Genomic DNA, 17,956 nt, shown 5'->3' with positions numbered 1-17,956 from the left:
GGGTCCTTAAAATCAAATAGGAGAACTTTTCCCAGCTGAGGTTGGGGGAGATATAACTATAGAGGAGCAGTCATAGAGGTTCAACATTACTGACTTTGAAGATGAAAGAAGAGGCCAGTAGCCAAGGAATATGGGCAACCTCTAGAAGAGAAGAAGGCAAGGAAACAGACTCTCCCCTAGCCCCTCCAAAAGAATGCAGCCACGCCTACACACTAACTAGCCCAGGAGACTGTGTGGGACTTCTAACCTACAGAACTGTAAGATGATAAATGTCTTTTGTCTTAAGCCATTAATTCTGTGGTAACTTGTTACTGCAACAATAGTAAACTAATCCACTATAATATCACTCTACATATATATAGGAAAACATTTAAACGAATACACATTCCAATGTAATATTGGTTATGTCGTCTTTTTGAATTCCTTACTTTTTCTGGTTTCAACAATGAGTATATGTTACTTGTGTAATAAAGAAGTGGTTATGTGTACTTTTGGTAAGATTTATTTGGTAAATAATAAGTCCAACAAACATTTCTTGAAGCTACTTTGTGTAGTCCTGAGGACATTTAGATACTGCACGTTTTTTAGTCTTTGTTAGGCCTGGTATGGTGCACTGTGACAGAGCTCAAGGTCATGTTGATGGAGTTCAAAAGTCTACTGAAGAAATTTTAGAAGGACATTTTAGAGACCCTGTGGCTTCACAAGTCCATCAGCCTCACCCAAAGTCTAAAAACTCTTAGGCTCATTCACAGCTACCCAATGTCAATAGGGGAGGACTATTAACTGATATTAGAGTTACCAATACTGGTGATAAGCACAGCAAATGAGACAGTGAGACTCCTTTGAAGGTACTTCTGAACCACTTAAGGTTAAGAACTTGGCTTTGGTGAGTTAAAATTGCAGAGCATGCCCGAAATACCAGTTCTCACTTGAGCAAGAATTTGTTAGCTCTTATCACGACCAACCATCTTCAAGGCTTTGAATGGCCCTAAACCTAATTTCGCATTTAGACAGGACAATAGGTGCTTTGCATGACCTGATTAGAGAATAACGCAAAGCTGTTTCCCATTAGGTCACTTTGACCTGCGGCCGAGCCAAGTTCCCTGGACCTGTCTCCAGCCAAACTACACCCCAGAGGAATGAAGGAAATAGAGCAGCTTTTCAGGAGTAGAGACCTTAGCACTTTTCATCGTGTCTTTATTCATCAAATGTTTGTTGGATGTTGTAACTGTGTCCCCAAATGTTCATGTGCATAAGAATTAGCTGGGAGGGTTCCACTCCCCAGAGAAACTGATTCAGCAATTCAAGGGTGGGACCTGGGGATCTGTATTTAACCACCTTGTGGGTGATTTTGATACAAGACCTCTACAGACCACTTTGTAAAATGTTTAGTTTGGTCTAAACAAAATGAATAAGCAACAGTTCCTTGCCATCTGGAGCCTTGAAGTCCAAGGAAACAGACACACTATTATGATACTATGTGACGAGCACAATAATAGGAGTTTTGGTGACAGTGAAAGGGGGAAAAGATTCTCTGTCCAGGGGAGTGCAGTCTTGAAGCATGTCGCCGGAAAGAGAAGAAGGAATGGCATTCTAGTTAGGGGAACAGGCTTTACAATCCCCAAATCATGAGAAGACATGAAATACTAGGGAAGAGTGAGCAGTACATGGTGATGGGAAGGTGAGAAGAACTCTAGGTGTGGATAAGCAGGAGAGAATCGAAGAAGAGAGCATGGATCTCGATTCACCATCTAAGTCATCTCACTTTGTTTTGTAGGCAACAGGGAGTTGGTGGAAGTTTTTAAGCAGACAGTGACATGAGAAGATTTGAAATTTTTCTATGAGAACATCTAGTATTGTGGAGATGCTCATTCAACTAATGTCTCCTGAGGACCCACCTTGTGCCCTGTCACAGTTAGAAATTGTTGTGACAGTCCAAGCAATGAAACTAAACTAAGGTATCAGCAGTGGGCATGTATGGAATTGGTCAACAAGATTTAAGATTTAATTTTTTAAATAACAGGATTTGGTGACAGGTTAGATTTAAGAAGCAAGGATATGTTTGTAATGTTTTAGGGCAGAGAGACTGCTATGGACTAAATGTTTATGTCCCCCCCAGATTCTTATGTTGAAGCCTAATCCCCAATGTGATGGCATTAGGAGATCGATGTTGGGGAGGTAAGTAGGTCATGAGGATGGAGCCCTCATGAATGGGATTAGTGTCCTTATAAGAAGAGACAAAGAAGGATCATCTCTCTCCCCCATGTGAGGATACAGCAAAAAGAGAGCCATTTACAAACCAGGAAGAGGACCCTCACCAAAACCCAACTGTGTTGGCACCCTTGGTTTCAGACTTCTTGCCTCCAGAACTGTGAAAAATAAATGTTTGGTTGTTTGAACCATCCAGCCCATGGAATTTCGTTAAAGCAGCTAGAACTGACTAAGACAGAGACTGAAGGGATGATAATGACATTAGTGGAGAGTCAGGAGGAAAAGACTTGCCCCAGGCCTAAATGGGAGTAGAGGAGCCCATCCAGAGGGAGAAGTAGAGTGAAAATATGTGAGGTCCAGTGGTGGAACATGGGTAGCAATAAGCGGGGGGATGTAGTGAACTGTGAAGGAAGTGAACTGAGCTGAATGGGATCCCCCAGAGAAAGAAAGAGGGGTCTGAGAGGAAAGAAGTGATTGGTCATTTTAAATGCAACAGAGGAAAGCCATTGTGATGTCTTTTGGTTTCACCATCTAGGATGCCATGGGTGACATTAACAGGGACTACTGCATGCAGAGCTGGGGGTGAGAGCTAGAGGTCAAGATGGAGGGAACGCAGTGAGGAAGAAGGGAATGGAAGGTGTGGCAGTGGGAGCACACAGTGTAGACGAAACAACTCTTTCAGGAAAGCTGAGCATGAAAGGAAGGAGGCAGAGTAAGAAGAAGAGTGGATAGAATTAAGGCACTAAGTATTAGGGTTTCCGTGAACCTGTGGGCACAGGGCTTTTCGCTTATACAATAGGAAAAGTTGTGGTGAAAATAGAGGAGGGATAAGTTGGATTTCTTTTTAGAATTTCTATTGTCTTAGAGTAAAATACTTATATAAAAACTAAAGGGAACAAGTGTGCTGGGGCTTTAAGTACCAGGAATCAGTAAAAAAATATTTCTAAGTCTTTAGAGTAGGAATCTGTCAATATGGGCTTGTGAAATGGAGGCTGCTCTGAGAATCAGGAGGAGGATGTGCTCAAGGGAAAGGAAGGCTAAAGAACCAGCCATGGCAGAGCAAAAAGGGGCTGTAAATTATCATGATACTTGGCAGTCCCTCCCTGGGACTGGGTCACTGTCAGGGCAGCAAACCTACCTCGAGAGAGGCATGATTTGACTTGATTTTTTGGTTAAGTGATTGTGTAGGCATAAAGGAAAATCCAGAAAAATCACCTTATCAAATGACTAATCAACCTTTGGTATTTGATCTGGGAATCTCTACTCAGGGGCAAACCAGTTGGATGTAAATCCACATTTTTGTATATTTAGAAAACAAATGGTCAAAAGTCAGATAGATGGAGGAGTCTAATCTCTTCAACCATCGAAAACAACAGTGTAATTTTATTTTGTGTATTCTTATGAATAAGATGTTGCTTTCAAGTTCCTATTTCATGTGAAACCAGAACATCAGTTTGTACAGTTCCCTCAGAAACCGAGCATAATGTGATGGTTTCAGTCTTGTGTTCTGTTTGTGCACAAGAGCGCGCTCAATGGCAAGGTTGCACACGTGCATGTTGCAAATTGACGGTGGTTACGTATATTCGTGTAAATGCCTAGCAGATGTCTTTGAAGAATACATACCAAACAGGTAGCAGGGGTTCCCTTTGGGCAAAGCAGAGGCGAGACCTGAAATTAGGGTTGATGGTTGGAAAGCACTTTAATTTTACCTTCAACGTTAGTTTTTTTACCATATAAATTTACTAGTTGTATATTTTAAAAATTAATTTAAAAATTATGGTGAAATCAACACTGACAAGATTTTGCTAATTATTCTTTGGGAAGTCAAAGGTGGTTATCATTTAGTAGAGGGATAGGTGATCGAGATATAAGTAATGGAGAAATCAGTGCTTGGTGTTTGCCGGATGCTTAAATGCAATGAATGCCTCCAATAAATCAGAACCCTTTATGTTTGTCATCAGTTCTGTCTTAAAAAGAATTCAGTCTTCCTGCCTTTAGCTCTTCTTGGAACCCATGTTTCTTCAAACAGCTATTCTGTGAGCTAGAAGAATGGTTTCATCTATGAAAATGTCATTTTCCTCCTAATGATAAACATCAAAAATGGTAGCGGGCTTCCCTGGTGGCGCAGTGGTTTAGAGTCCGCCTGCCGATGCAGGGGACACGGGTTCGTGCCCCGGTCCGGGAGGATCCCACATGCCATGGAGCGGCTGGGCCCGTGAGCCATGGCCGCTGAGCCTGCGCGTCCGGAGCCTGTGCTCCGCACGGGAGAGGCCACAACAGTGAGAGGCCCGCCTACGGCAAAAAAAAAAAAAAAGTAGCTATTTTTATTAATCCAATGATAATGATTGAAACTATAATTCAAAGGATTGAAGAATGAGCAGAGAGTGAGGATCTGGATGGATGAAAGAGTGAAATTCTGCAGAGATCATGAGGGACGCTGAACGAGCTCACGTCGGCATCTTACCTCTGCATGGTGTGAGCTCAGGGCTGGGCTCAGGGCTTCTGGAGAGAGAGGAAAGTTTGGAAAGAAGACCTGAGACCTGAGAGTAGGAAATGAGTGAGAAGATTCCTGAGCAGCAGAAGGGCCTCAGCTGAGGTTATTGAGAGAGAGATGCCAGGAAACAATTTGGCCTTTGTTAACTTTTCCCAGTGAGTCTGGGTTGCTCTGAAGCATGAGAGAAAGTAGACTGAACTTCCACTTAGGGCTGGGAATGGGTGAACACCCAGAAGAACAAGAACAAGGAAATCGACATTAACATGTCACTGGAATAGCTTTCCATGGGGTTCTGGCAATGTAAGGGTGCGACACTCTAGGACTTGGTTGATGGACGGGAGAACAGAAGAGATGGAAGGCAAAGACGTCCTGTTACGAGAGAGAACAGGAGGGTTGTAAGCAGCAAGAGAACAAAAGAGGAAGGTGAATAAGGTTCATTTTGTCATGCCTACTAGACTGTAATTTCTCTTAGGAGCTGATTTTCATTCATTTTTGATTTATCATAGCACTTGTTCAATAAATGCTTTTAATATCATGAGTGAACCCGTTAAGGGGAATCATGATCTCACTAGATAATCTACCAACTAAGCTCTGAGTCTCTTGAGTGCAGGCCCTGAGTCTTGTGAACTGATATATCAAAACTGTGCGGGAAAGATCAGAGGAGTTTGCAGGTCCACGATAGTTACTGAATGGACAAATGAGCTGGAGCTTTTTGAACTCTGATTTCTTCATCCAAAAATGAAAACCACAAGACCAACTCACAGTCCCGAGAAGGGAGGAGGCATACATTACAACACTAGACAATTCTGCTCATGAAACGTGCCAGACCAACACTCGAGCATATTCATTTAAATTCCTCCGTGGGCAGCTGATTCCCCAGGGCTAATACTGTCTTCAGTCGTGGAGGGAAATGAGTCAAGCAAATGGAATCATAAATACGCACACGCACACGCACACACACACACACACACACACACGCACACACACACGGACACGACTTGGCCATAGACTTTTTAAACTTTTTATCTTCTCAAATTCTCCTCACTTCTTTCTCCTTCACCCCTCAGCCTCCACTTCATACAGCTGGTCCTGCTTGGACCAAATATCCATGACATTCAAAACCACTGCCTGGAGGTTGGCTACTGCTTAACAGGTAGTTATAAACCATTCTGTGGTGCTGAGATTCCAGCAATCTGAGATGGCATGAAGAAACTAATTAAAGCAGTCAGGAAGACTGTGTAAATAAAGATGAAAATGTAAACACAGTCTTCATTGGATACAGTGATTACAAATTACACTTGTTTGTTTTTTGTCAGAACCATCTGTGGTTTGTCAGAATTTTGATATGTGGCATAACCTGCCACTAATCAAAAGAAGAAAACAAACCACACACACACAAAAAAGAAGGAAATCTAAGACTGTAAGTAGGAAAACAGACGTAGGAAACTTCCATCTTTCCAAGTGGGAAAAATATTTAACTTGTTTTTTGCAAACAAATCTGATCTGTCTTTGGACAAAGTCTGAGCTCCTTAGTTTGCCTTGACAGATGTGCACTCTCTCCATCCTGAAGAGCTCAGCAGTGGGAGGTCCAGGCATGAGGGGGAAAGTGGGGAAAGAAGCCATGAGGATGTAGATGAAATAACAGAGTTAAGGATAATCAAGTTGCCAAACTCAAGGACTTTATTTAAAAGAAGCCCAAGCTTAGTTTTTTTTAGAATATCTAGGGTATCATTGACTTATGGAAACAACTAGCTAGCATTAATCTTCAAGTTACACTATATAACCGTAAAATATTTTTTTCTAAAATTTAGCATTTAAATTTATACTGCATAAACATCTAATGAAGCAAATAATATTTTACTGATATGGTATTTAACTGATATGGGAAATGCATAGAAGAGCATTTTGAAAAAATTATTTACTGTCTATACTTCTCCTCTACCTCTATTGATTTATCATGAATAAATACTCTGCACTATAAAATAAAAACTTAGAATAACTCTACCTCAAATCTGGACCAGTTCCTGATATATAGCATGTACTCAAGAATAGTTTTTTAAGGAGAGGGAAGAGAATGAAAAAAAATGGAGTACCTTAATGGTATTTGTACCATGAAGTTTGCTAATTATGTACATGTATAAAGATTAATGTAGATCTTCTTATTGTTGATGTATTTATAAAGTCCCAATTGCACAAGGCATTGAGCTGAGTTCTTGTTTCTTTGTTTAAAGGTAGCATCTGTTTACGGACGGAGTATTTCTTAGCATGATTCAGGCCAGCTCGACATTTAAAAATAAATAACGTGTGGATCTGAGTTTCAGAGAAGTATTACAGGAAATTAAAACTAAACAAAACAACAAGAAAACAGAAGTCACAAGAGTGCAACAGACAACATGAACAGAGTGTAAAGATGAGGGGAAGGCCAAGGACAGCCCTGTCCTTGTCTCGGGGCTGGAGCAGGCAGGAGCAGAAACATCAGTCACCACCACATCATTTCGGAATATCAGTCATTCAAACCACCTCCCTCTTCCCTCAATCCTCTATGCCCCCAAGTCATTTCCTAGGCATCAGCAAGGGGTGGGAAGTGGGGCAGAAAAGGAAAAAAAACCAAGGACTGAAGTTATGTATAATTTGCCACTAATAATAATGGTAAGCACGCATATGCTGTTTACTTATTTATTGTGCCAGGTGCTCTTTGGATACATATACTAACTCATTCAATTCTCACAGCAGCCCTTTTATTATTCCCATTTTACAGATGAGGAAGTTGAGGCACGGAAGGATCAAAAGTGTTTAAAGAGTAGAGCCATGATTCAAACCCAGGTGGTCAGTCTCAGAGTACATCCCCTTGTCTGCTACTCAAATGCCCAGCTGGAAGAAGACAAGGGTTTGGGATGAAATCCCTTCAATTTCCCTTTCACATAATCAAATCTAGGCTTCTATATCACGTTGTACATAGAAATGATCTGTTTGGGTACCTAGCCCCCAGCACACAGAGTACAGGCTCAGTAAATACTTGTCAAATGAAAGGATGTTTCGTGTCAATTTATAGTAGAACTCTTTAGAACATATTGAGCTCATAAAACCACAAAATCCTAAATTGATTGGTCTTGAAAAACCTAATTTTTGCCTCAGTGCAGCCTAGAAAGGTGCTTGTGCCACTTAGAAAGTACATCCCACAGAATTTCATGGTGATCCTAATCTAAAGATCTCTTTCTCAAAACAGCAAACGGTGCCGATCAGAACTAGATGGCTCGCCTGTCCCTAAACAACCAGTGGTCCTCAGCATATCAGGAGGTCTGACAGAGGAAAAAAAAAAAAAAAGATGCACAGAGAGGAAATGAACTGAGACAACATCACTTCACAGCAACCGGAAGGAAAAACACCCACAAGGTCACCATTCACAGTCTGCATGTGCAGTTGCTCCGTGGGGAAATGCTCACAGCTGCCTTCAGAAGCAAGTCTAGTGGCTGCAGCAACACAGAAGCACGGCCATGAGGCAGGACTGAGCCAACCACCTCCTGCCTGCCCGCCCAGAGGGAGGGCAAGGGCCCAACCAGAGGATCCCGCAGCCGTTCGCCCGGGGTGAGTTCCCAGACACTTGCTGTGGCCTGAGGGGAAGGCGGGGGGGTTCGCTCAGACTCTGACTTCCTGAGCTGGTGTCAGACAACCAGCTGTGTTCCCTGCTGGGGGCGCCCTTATCTGCAGCTTCTGGGAGGGACTCAACAGGCCTCAGGAGGAAAGAGTCTCCCCCTTCAGGTTGACCCGGAGGCACTGCTTTAGTGCAACTTAAAACCTATGTGATTCTAGTTTCATATCTTCCTGGGTAGGTGCTTCCTGGTGTGTAAAATACATGGCTCCTCCCCCTTCCTACCGGCCTCGCTCCTCCCCCTTCCTACCGGGCCCGGAGAGCTTACCTGAAATGACCCTGAGCTTTTCCTTTTCCTAATTATTTCAGAACCTCTAAGTGTGGGCTGTCACTTACAATTTATGGTGGATTAGAGTCATTTATGATGTCGTTTTCAGCCTCTATGGGAATGACGGAGGGGCAAGAAGTGATGAGAATCAGACTCTGTGTGTGTCCAGGCTCTGCAGAGAATGGGTCATTAGTATCCCCTCTAAGGGGTTGGGGACAAATTACACTGTTCTCTGTGTCCACACTGGGCCACCCGAACAGCTCCACCCTTACTTTTCTCTGTATTTATTAATCCATTTAATGTGTTCATTCATTCAATTGCCTTTCTTCCGCAAGAGACTTGAGGCAACTTTTTATCTTTCTGAAATTACTTCAAAATGAAGAATACATACAGCTTTAAAGAGGAAAGGCCCTTCTAGAAGGGTCAGATGCTATCTCAAGTTGCCAGGAGGTTGGTGAGCAGGCTAGTCCTGGAGCTAGTGACCAGAGGTGAGGGCGGGGGCTCTGGTCTTTTCAGCTCCTGCCTGGAGAGCCCCTCCCTTCCTCCCAGCAGCTGGTTTCCCACCCAGAAGTGGGTGTGAAGAACTATCCTCCAGACAGAACCCTGGGAACCAGCCAAGCGGTTTTCCCCTTGTTTCTGTTTGCTCCCAAGTTTGCTTAATTTTAAGGACATTTCTGTTCTAAGAATGGAGCAAAGGGGAGCAGTGGAAAGGGCAGGGTGTGAACTCAGTTTCGTGTTAGAGCTCCACCGTTTCTCGTGAATTAGGTCACTAAATTATTGTACAAGTCTCTAGTGAGTATTCACGGTGTGGAAGCCACTTTTAAGTCAAAACTTAAGTAAGATTGAGCAAAACTGACATTGCCCTGCCCCCCAAAAGCTTGTAGTCTGTTGATTAATCATTACCCAAGTGCAATGAGGACCAGAGCACATCGCGGGGGAGCCTGATCTGTCTGGGCGTCAGCGAGGTTTCCATAGCACAGGGGCCACGACAACTGGAGGAGAACAGGCGTGAATAAGGCAAAGGGCTGGCTAGTGCCAGGTGTAGGGAGCAGCTTATGGCGCTCCCTGAGGCGGGAGACCCGAATTGTCCAGCTAAATTAAGGCCAGTGTGGCCAGAGGGAAGAGAAGAGTGGCTCAGGACGAGGCTAGAGAAAGAGGCAGCGGTGAAGATGCTGCTTATTCTAAAACTGGTGGAGAAGCTTGGGGTGTCGTGGTCTGATCTGCATTTTTAATAAATCCCTTTTGCTACCGTGTGGAGAGTGGACGGGACGGGCCACACCTGCTGACAGGGAGACTGGTTAGAAGGCTGATGAAGTCAGCCAAGCAAGGATATCAGCGGGAGTACAGACGAGACAAGGGTGGTAGCAGTAGAGGCGGAGCTAGACAGATAAAGAGCCATCAAGAAAGGAAAATCAACAGGACTTGGGGGTAAATAGGAGAGAGATCCAGGGGGAGTGTTGAGACGCTCCCCAGTTTTCTGGCTGGGGCGTCCTCGTGGATGTCGACGCTGCCTGCCGCTCACAGAGACTAGAGTAGCTGGTGAATGGCCAGGCCTGGCGTGAGTTCCGCTCTGCAATGGATGATTCTGGAGGGCCTTGAACACATCCAGAGGCAGATGTCAGCCAGGCAGTTGACATGCTGGTCTAGAACTCAGAGCAGTGTCCTGGGGATCCTGAACATATAGATGCTGATTGATGCCATGGGTATGGATGAAACGTCCTTGAGAGAGAATATCAAGTGAGAAATGGGGGTGGCTTAGGAAGGAACCTCAAGAAATCCTAACATTTAAATAGAGGGAGAGGAGAATGAACTCTCTAAGAAGACTAGGTAGTTTCTTGAAAAGTTAAACACAGAATTACCACATGACCCAGCAATTCCACTCCTAGCTATATACCCCAAAGAATTGAAAACAGGGGCTCATGCTTTCATACCAGCACGATTTCACAATCGCGAAAAAGTAGAAACAGCTTAAATGTCCATCAGCAGATGAGTGGATAAATAAATTCTGGTATAACCATACGATGGAATATTATTCAGCCACAAAAAGGAATGAAGGTTCTGGGGCTTCCCTGGTGGCGCAGTGGTTGGGAGTCCACCTGCCAACGCAGGGAACACAGGTTCGATGCCTGGTCCAGGAGGATCCCACATGTGGCGGAGCAACTAAGCCCATGCACCACAACTACTGAGCCTGTGCTCTAGAGCCTGCGAGCCACAATTACTGAGCCTGCACGCCACAGCTCCTGAAGCCTGCACACCTAGAGCCCATGCTCCGCAACAGGAGAGGCCACCGCAGTGAGAAGCCCGCATACCACTGCGAAGAGGAGCCCCTGCTCGCCACAACTGGAGAAAGCCTGCACGCAGCAACGAAGACCCGAAGCAGCCAAAAATAAATTAAAAAAAAAAAAAGAATGAAGGTCTGATACATGCTACAACATGTATGAACCTCAAAACACCAGGCCCCCAAAGTGTATGATTCCATTTAAACGAAATGTCCGTAATAGGTAAATCAATAGAAACAGAATGTAGATTGGGGTCTGGGAGCAGGGAAGTATGGGGGACAACTGCTTAATGGGTATGGGGCCTCTTTTGGGGGTGATACCAATGTTTTGGAACTAGATAGAGGGGGTGGTTGCACAGCACTGTGGATATATTGACTGTTACTGAATTGTTCCCTTTACATTGGCTAATTTACATTATGTGAGTTTCACCTCAATATTTTTTAAAGAAAGAAAGGAAAAAGAAGACTAGAAAGGTATAACCAGAGGTGCAGGAGAACACAGACTGTATGACTTTGGTCAAATGATATAACTCCTGGTGCCTCTTCCTTTATATGTAAATAAGGGGAAATTAATCGCTGTGAGGAAGGGCTGTGGGTAAGGATTAAATGTGGTAACAATTTTTAAAGTATCTAGCAGGGAAGGGGCGTAGTAGAAGCAGTCAGAGTCCTGCCTACATCCTTCAGGCCTCAGCAGGACTGGGCTGACTTCTAACAGCCTGCACCTTTCTCTCATGACCTGAAGGCTTTCTCCAGGCCAGGTAGGGTCACTGTAATTGCCCAAAGACAAATGAAAATGTCCAGAAATTAACTCTCTAATGGGCTGTAAATATCCCAGCTCCTTGGGCCCGAGTGGAATAACTCTAAGACAGTCTTTCACCTTTTCTCAAAATTTCCACCTGGACTTGTACTTCAGTTGCCCACAGTGGTAGCTGGCTTGGTAATGTGCCCTTTATGGCTTTCCTCTCCTCTTTTCACCCTTCCCTCCCTGCAACACACCTCATATCCACTCAAGGGCCCTGGGGTGGGGGCAGGGTCCTTCTCGTTCCCTTGTGAGGTCCCACTTGGAGAAAGGACCCAGGTACCAGCATGGGGAAGCTCCTTTAGACTTATCCTGTCCTGTACGAAACTACACCACGTGAAGACACATCCTACCGCAAACCTCCTCCACTTTCCCTCTGCTTCTCTGTCTCCCCATAAACTCATTTGATCAAAAGTTCCAAAGTGTGGGACACAATATGATAATTTGGTCTGGTACTTGGTACCCAGATATGGCATTTAATCACATTGAGTCACTAGACATTGTCATACAGAGAAATCTTTTCCATTTCTCTCTTGGATCCTCTGTCGTAGGCCTGATCTAAAGACCCCTCTGACCTGTGGCCATTTACCTTTGGCACAAAGAGAAAGTAGACCTCAGGCTATAAGCCATCAGCAGGCAATGGTAGCTAGCTAAAATGTAGTATCATGGTTTCGTCTTCCTGCATTTATTTTTTTAATGACTACCTTCTAGTAACAACAATGGCAATGTTTTTTTTATTTGCAGGAGTGGCATGAAAATAGGTTTTTATTTTTTAATTTACATGTCTTTAATTTTCAAAAAAGTGTCTATTTTTCTTTTTTTGTTTTCTTCCAGTTTTATTGAGATATGGTTGACATATAGCATTGAATAAGTTTAAGGTGTACAACATAATGATTTGACTTACATACATCATGAAATGATTATTATAGTAGAACATTCATCATCTCATATAGATACATTAAAGACATTGAAAAAAAGTATATTTTCCTTGTGACAAAAATTCTTAGGATTTACTCTCTTAAAAACTTTGCTATATAACGTAGAGCAGTGTTCATTATGTTTATCATGTTGCACATGACATCCCTAGTATTTACTTATCTTATAACTGGAAGTTTGTGCCTTTTGACCACCTTCCCCCAATTCACCATCCCCCACCACCCTAAAAGTGAGTCAGTTTAAAGAAAAGAATCATGTTACTCGTTGTACTGGCGGCACACTTGATATGGAAACGCTGCAGGGCCAGGAATGGCCTGGACGTCCTGGGAAGGGAGTGTCGAAGCCACCCTGTGTGCTGCAGGCTTTTTGGTCATCAAAATAAGCAACTTCACTGCGACCACAATGGCTCCCAAATGTCCAGGCAGTGATGGGAAAGACTGCCTGAAATTGACACAGCCCCAGGCTCCAATGCAGGGTAGTTCTGCCCTAAGGACAAACCTTGGGGGTTCAGAGTAACTGCAGAGGTGAAATAAGGTAACAGGCAGAGAGATGCCAATGCATCCACATTCCTTTTCACATTCACTTCAGATTAGAAGCTTTGGTTAAAGGAGGTCTATAACTCAACGCTATTTAATTTCTATAGGCAGCTGTTCTCCCCCAAGGCCCTCCCTCCACTTTCCAAGGAAGGTGGTAAACGAGGGTTGGTAATCCAGATAAGTTTCATTTTAGAAAAATTGTTAAATAATGCGAAACATATAATGTGTACATACATTCCAAATAATAGGAAAAATAAGAAAACAAACACATGTGTACCCACTGCCCACCTTCCCAACCCTTGAAAGGAACTGCGGTCTTAAGTTTTGTGTTAATCACATTCCGTGACTTTTCAGATTGGCCTCATGTGCCTGTATGTATACATATATGCATATGTGTATGTGCAATTTATATATAAATTAATTTGTATATAGTTTATGTGTATATGCAGTTGATTTCTGCCTGTTTGGGAACTTTAGACACATGTAATCATACCATATGCATTCCTCCATAACTGGCTCTGTGGCTCAGCGTTGTTTTGGAGGGTTATCCATGTCGATGTAAATACTGACAACTCATTTTCAAGGCTATAGAGCATTCTGTTGTGTAAACAAGTGACAATGTATTTATCGTCTCTATCAGTTGACAGTGCTAGGTCATTGCCAAAGATGAAGACTTGGAGTATGATTGCAGGAAGGCACAATGCTTCCCAAATTTCTCCGTCTCTCATGCACGTCTCTAAACATGTTAGAAACAGGTTTTAACTGGGGATAAAAGGTGAATGAATTAGGCACCTGAGAGCCAAAAGGAAAAAGACATCAAAGGAGGAAAGGGGCCTTAAATGGAGGAAAAGAAGAAATGAAAAGGACTCCTGGGTGGAGAAATGTGCTGGTTGTGGGCACATTAAGGAAAGCTTTCACTCTCACTGGCCACTTCCCCTACCGCATAAACCCTTGGTGCAAGGATCTGTGTGAAACTTCGTTTTCAAAAGCATCCTCTGCCCAAGCAGCAAATGACCACCATGAGTATTAACCACATTGCTAGATCCTGAAGAGTCCACATTTCATCCAAAACTCCCCTGGCGCCTTCCCACTGATGTCTTTTTATTTATTTATTATTTTATTTTATTTTATTTTATTTTATTTTATTTTGCGGTACACGGGCCTCTCACTGCTGTGGCCTCTCCCGTTGCAGAGCACAGCCTCCGGACACGCAGGCTCAGCGGCCATGGCTCACGGGCCCAGCCACTCCGCAGCATGTGGGATCTTCCCGCACCGGGGCACGAACCCGTGTCCCCTGCATCGGCAGGCGGACTCTCAACCACTGCGCCACCAGGGAAGCCCCCACTGATGTATTTTTAGATTCATCTTTTCCTTAGAGTATATGGGACTAATTAGCACATAGTCATCATCAAATTGTACCGTGTCGGTGAACCTTTCATAACCTTTGGACTAGTTCCGTGACTCTGAAATTCCCCACCCACAGCTTCACTTGTAAAGAGTGGAAATATTTAGAGGAAGTGATACTATCAGTGGCTCAGCATAACCATGGCAAGTATTTTCCCCAAAAAACACAGTAGTGAGCCTGTGCCTTCTCACATAACAGCATCGCAGCATGGCTGTAGCAAGTTCCGTGTTCTCTTAGCACCTGTTTCTCTAGAGGGAAAATATGCAGGGCTTTACATCACAAGAGAGACAGAACATTGAGGAGGTAATGCCCTCTATCCCTCCACCAGAGTGGAGAAGTTGAGGTCAACTGCTAGTGTCAGGGGTTGTGTCACTGATCTGGCTTCGTTGACTGTAGGGTCTTGGTGGGTGAGGATACTTCCTGGTAAATTACATTTATATATTGACTAATTCACCGAGAGAGTAAAAGACTAAGGGATATTGCAGGGAAACAGAACCAGTAGGATGTGTGTATATATGTACATATAAAGAGAGATTTATTTTAAGGAAATGACTCATGCCTTCATGGAAGCTGGCAAGTTCAAAATCTACAGAGTAGACTGGCAGGCTGGAGGCCCAGGGAAGATCTGATGTTGCGGTTGAGCACAGAGTCAGTCTGCTGGCAGAACTCTTACTCAAAGCGGAAGTTGGTCTTTTTTCTCTTCAGGCCATCGTCTGATTAGATGAGGCCCGCCCAGAGTATGGAGGGTTCTCACTTTGCTCTGAGTCTACAAATGTTAATCCTACTTAAAAAAATAACTTCACGGCAACATCTGAAATAATGTTTGACCAAATATCTGGGTATGTTTTTTTAACTTAATTTTTTTTTATCTGAAGTATAGTTGATTTACAATGTTGTTCCAAATTCTGCTGTACAGCAAAGTGACTCAGTTATACACATACAGACATTCTTTTTTTTTATTTCTTTTCCATTATGGTTTACCACAGGATATTGAATATAGTTCCCTGTGCTCTACAGTAGGACCTTGTTGTTTATCCATCCTGTATATGATAGTTTACATCTGCTCATCCCAAACTCCCAGTCCTTCCCTCTCCCGCCCCTCTCCCCCTTGGCAACCACAAGTCTGTTGTTCTCTATGTCTGTGAGTCTGTTTCTGTTTTGTAGATAGGCTCATTTGTGCCATATTTTAGATTCCACATATAAGTGATACCATATGGTATGATATTTGTCTTTCTCTTTCTGACTTACTTCACTTAGTATGGTAATCTCTAGTTGCATCCATGTTGCTTCAAATGGCATTATTTCGTCCTTTTTTATGGCTGAGTAATATTCCACTGTATATACATACCACATCTTCTTTATCCGTTCATCTGTTGATGGACATTTAGGTTGTTTCCATGTTTTGGCTATTGTGAATAGTGCCACTTATCCGGGTATCTTGGGCTGACCAAGGTAACACGTGAAATTAACCATCACAGATAACATATCTCCTTTTAGAAAATAACTTAACAGTTATTTATTCAACAATTGTTAAGAGCCCCGTTTGGGCCAGGCACTGTGCATGGTGTTGAGGATCTCGCAGTGAAGCCAAGCAGATAAAGTCCCCATCCTCAAGGAGCTCATATGTGGGAAGTGGTCAAGGAATTAAAACCACTTACAGTAGGTTTCATGCCTTCAAGAAGCACGGCAAATATGACTCGAGTCCATCAAATCCAGTTTTCCTTATAATACAGTATTGGATTTAGTGAGCTTGTGTCTTCATGGACCTTATGGCTGACAAGGGACCTGAGTTGTGAGTTATATGACGACCATAAACACATTTCAACAACGGTACACCACATGCTCTCCATTATACAGCTTTCAAAAGCCCCTATGACTCAGTTATGAATGGCAGTGAGGATTAACAAATTGCATACAACTGTATTTAAAATAAAATAGCCAAGGTATTTAGTACATAGGTATTTCATTTTCTCAAAATTTCTTCATTTTTATGGCAAGACAGATAAAAGAACCACTGAATGAAAGCGCTATGATTTTGGAAGGATTGATTTGGGAAGACTTTAGACCACTAGACGGTATTTGTTCGTTTCTTTGGTTGCTTTAAGTTGTTTACTTTCTTGGTTTCTTTTTTCCTTGCATTTTTGTTTTTTTGCCTGAAGCAAAGATAGGCATTAAATAAGGCGTTACTTCATATTGTTTGGAACTGAGAATCCATTTTCTTAAAATGATGAGATTATCTGTGCTGGCTTGCTAAGTGCTGTAGTGGCCACAGGCATAGAAGTCTCACACACCTGACCTCCACTCTAAGAACATCAGTATTTTACTGGGATATTTGAGCTGCCAAAAGCTAGGGGTAGTAATCCAATCAAAGTTTTAGGTAAGGGCTGGAGAGGGCCCAAGGATGTATACTGCAAAGTGGTGTACCTCAAAGAGTGGAATTTTACTGAAGAAAGCATGTCAAAATGTGTCACCTATTATCTCCAACATAAAGCCCCATTCTCAAGAATCTTACATTTGAATTGAGGAGAGAGCATACATTTGTAAAACAAAAATCACGTTTAACAAGTAGCTAAATGGCCTCCTTGATGTTCCCCCAAAGGCCAAGCATGTGCCCAACTCAGGACTTTTGAACCAGAAGGACCTTCCAGGAGATAGGTGCAAGGTTCCTCTCTTTTCTCATCAGGCCCCTCCCTTTCCCCATTCAGCTCTTGAGTCACATGTCACCTTATCATGCCACCCTCCCCTTCCATGCTTTATAAAATAGCCCCATCCCCATCTCACACACCCACTCCACTACCTGCACTTATTATCACCTAACATAGGAGTACCTGTGTATTTGCTTATTGTCTGTTTCCTCCCCTGGAATGCCAGCTCCGTGGGTGCAGGGCTTGTTTTGTTCACTGTTATATCTCTAGCACTTGGTAGGTGCTCAATAAATATCTGTTGAATGAATGAATGAATGACCTAGTGAGTGTTAGGAATGAGCCTACTGTGTAGGGGAAGAAAAACCGTTCAAGCCAGGAAGCCTGCTCAGGAGAGGTAGACTCAGGATGGTCTTTGTAGAATAGGAAGGATATAGAAAAGCACGAGGAGATTGTGATGGGAAGAAAAAGTGGCCTGAGCAAAGAAGCAAGGCATCCGGGCACCAATGCACTTCTGGGGACCTGTGAGCTGCTCCTTTTGACCCAAGTGCAGGTCATGGGAGGGCAGAAGGGGAAGTCATCCCATCCCCTCCCAAGCCCCGGTGGGAGCTGCCACCAGACGAGTGGGCAGCAGGCCTGGCAATCCTTTGTGAAAGCAAGAAACCCACCCTCTTGGGCTGCACATATTGTAGGCAAAACAGACTTTCCGCAGGAAAGCAAATTTGAATCTGGTCTAGT

The 17,956-nt window shown here is 43.3% G+C and overlaps 1 protein-coding gene across 2 annotated transcripts in view; it reads left to right on the top strand.

Moving 5' to 3' along the window:
- Positions 1-17,956, top strand: part of NEDD9 (neural precursor cell expressed, developmentally down-regulated 9) — a 296,988-nt gene that overhangs the window by 99,566 nt on the left and 179,466 nt on the right. Inside the window, exons 1-2 of one of the 2 annotated variants that reach the window (XM_027128365.1) lie at positions 1,570-1,958; positions 7,932-8,290. The gene's annotated coding sequence lies outside the window, so the exon portion shown is untranslated. Of the gene's footprint in view, positions 1-1,569; positions 1,959-7,931; positions 8,291-17,956 lie in introns of those variants that run through there. The other variant, XM_027128364.1, reaches the window with a different exon arrangement.

Source organism: Aethalodelphis obliquidens, unplaced genomic scaffold, assembly GCF_003676395.1.
Source record: "Aethalodelphis obliquidens isolate GAN/ISIS:26980383/991018 unplaced genomic scaffold, ASM367639v1 scaffold34, whole genome shotgun sequence".
NCBI lineage: Eukaryota > Metazoa > Chordata > Mammalia > Artiodactyla > Delphinidae > Aethalodelphis > Aethalodelphis obliquidens.
Note: the sequence above shows the minus strand (reverse complement) of the source record. Positions and strands in the feature narration are given on the sequence as shown.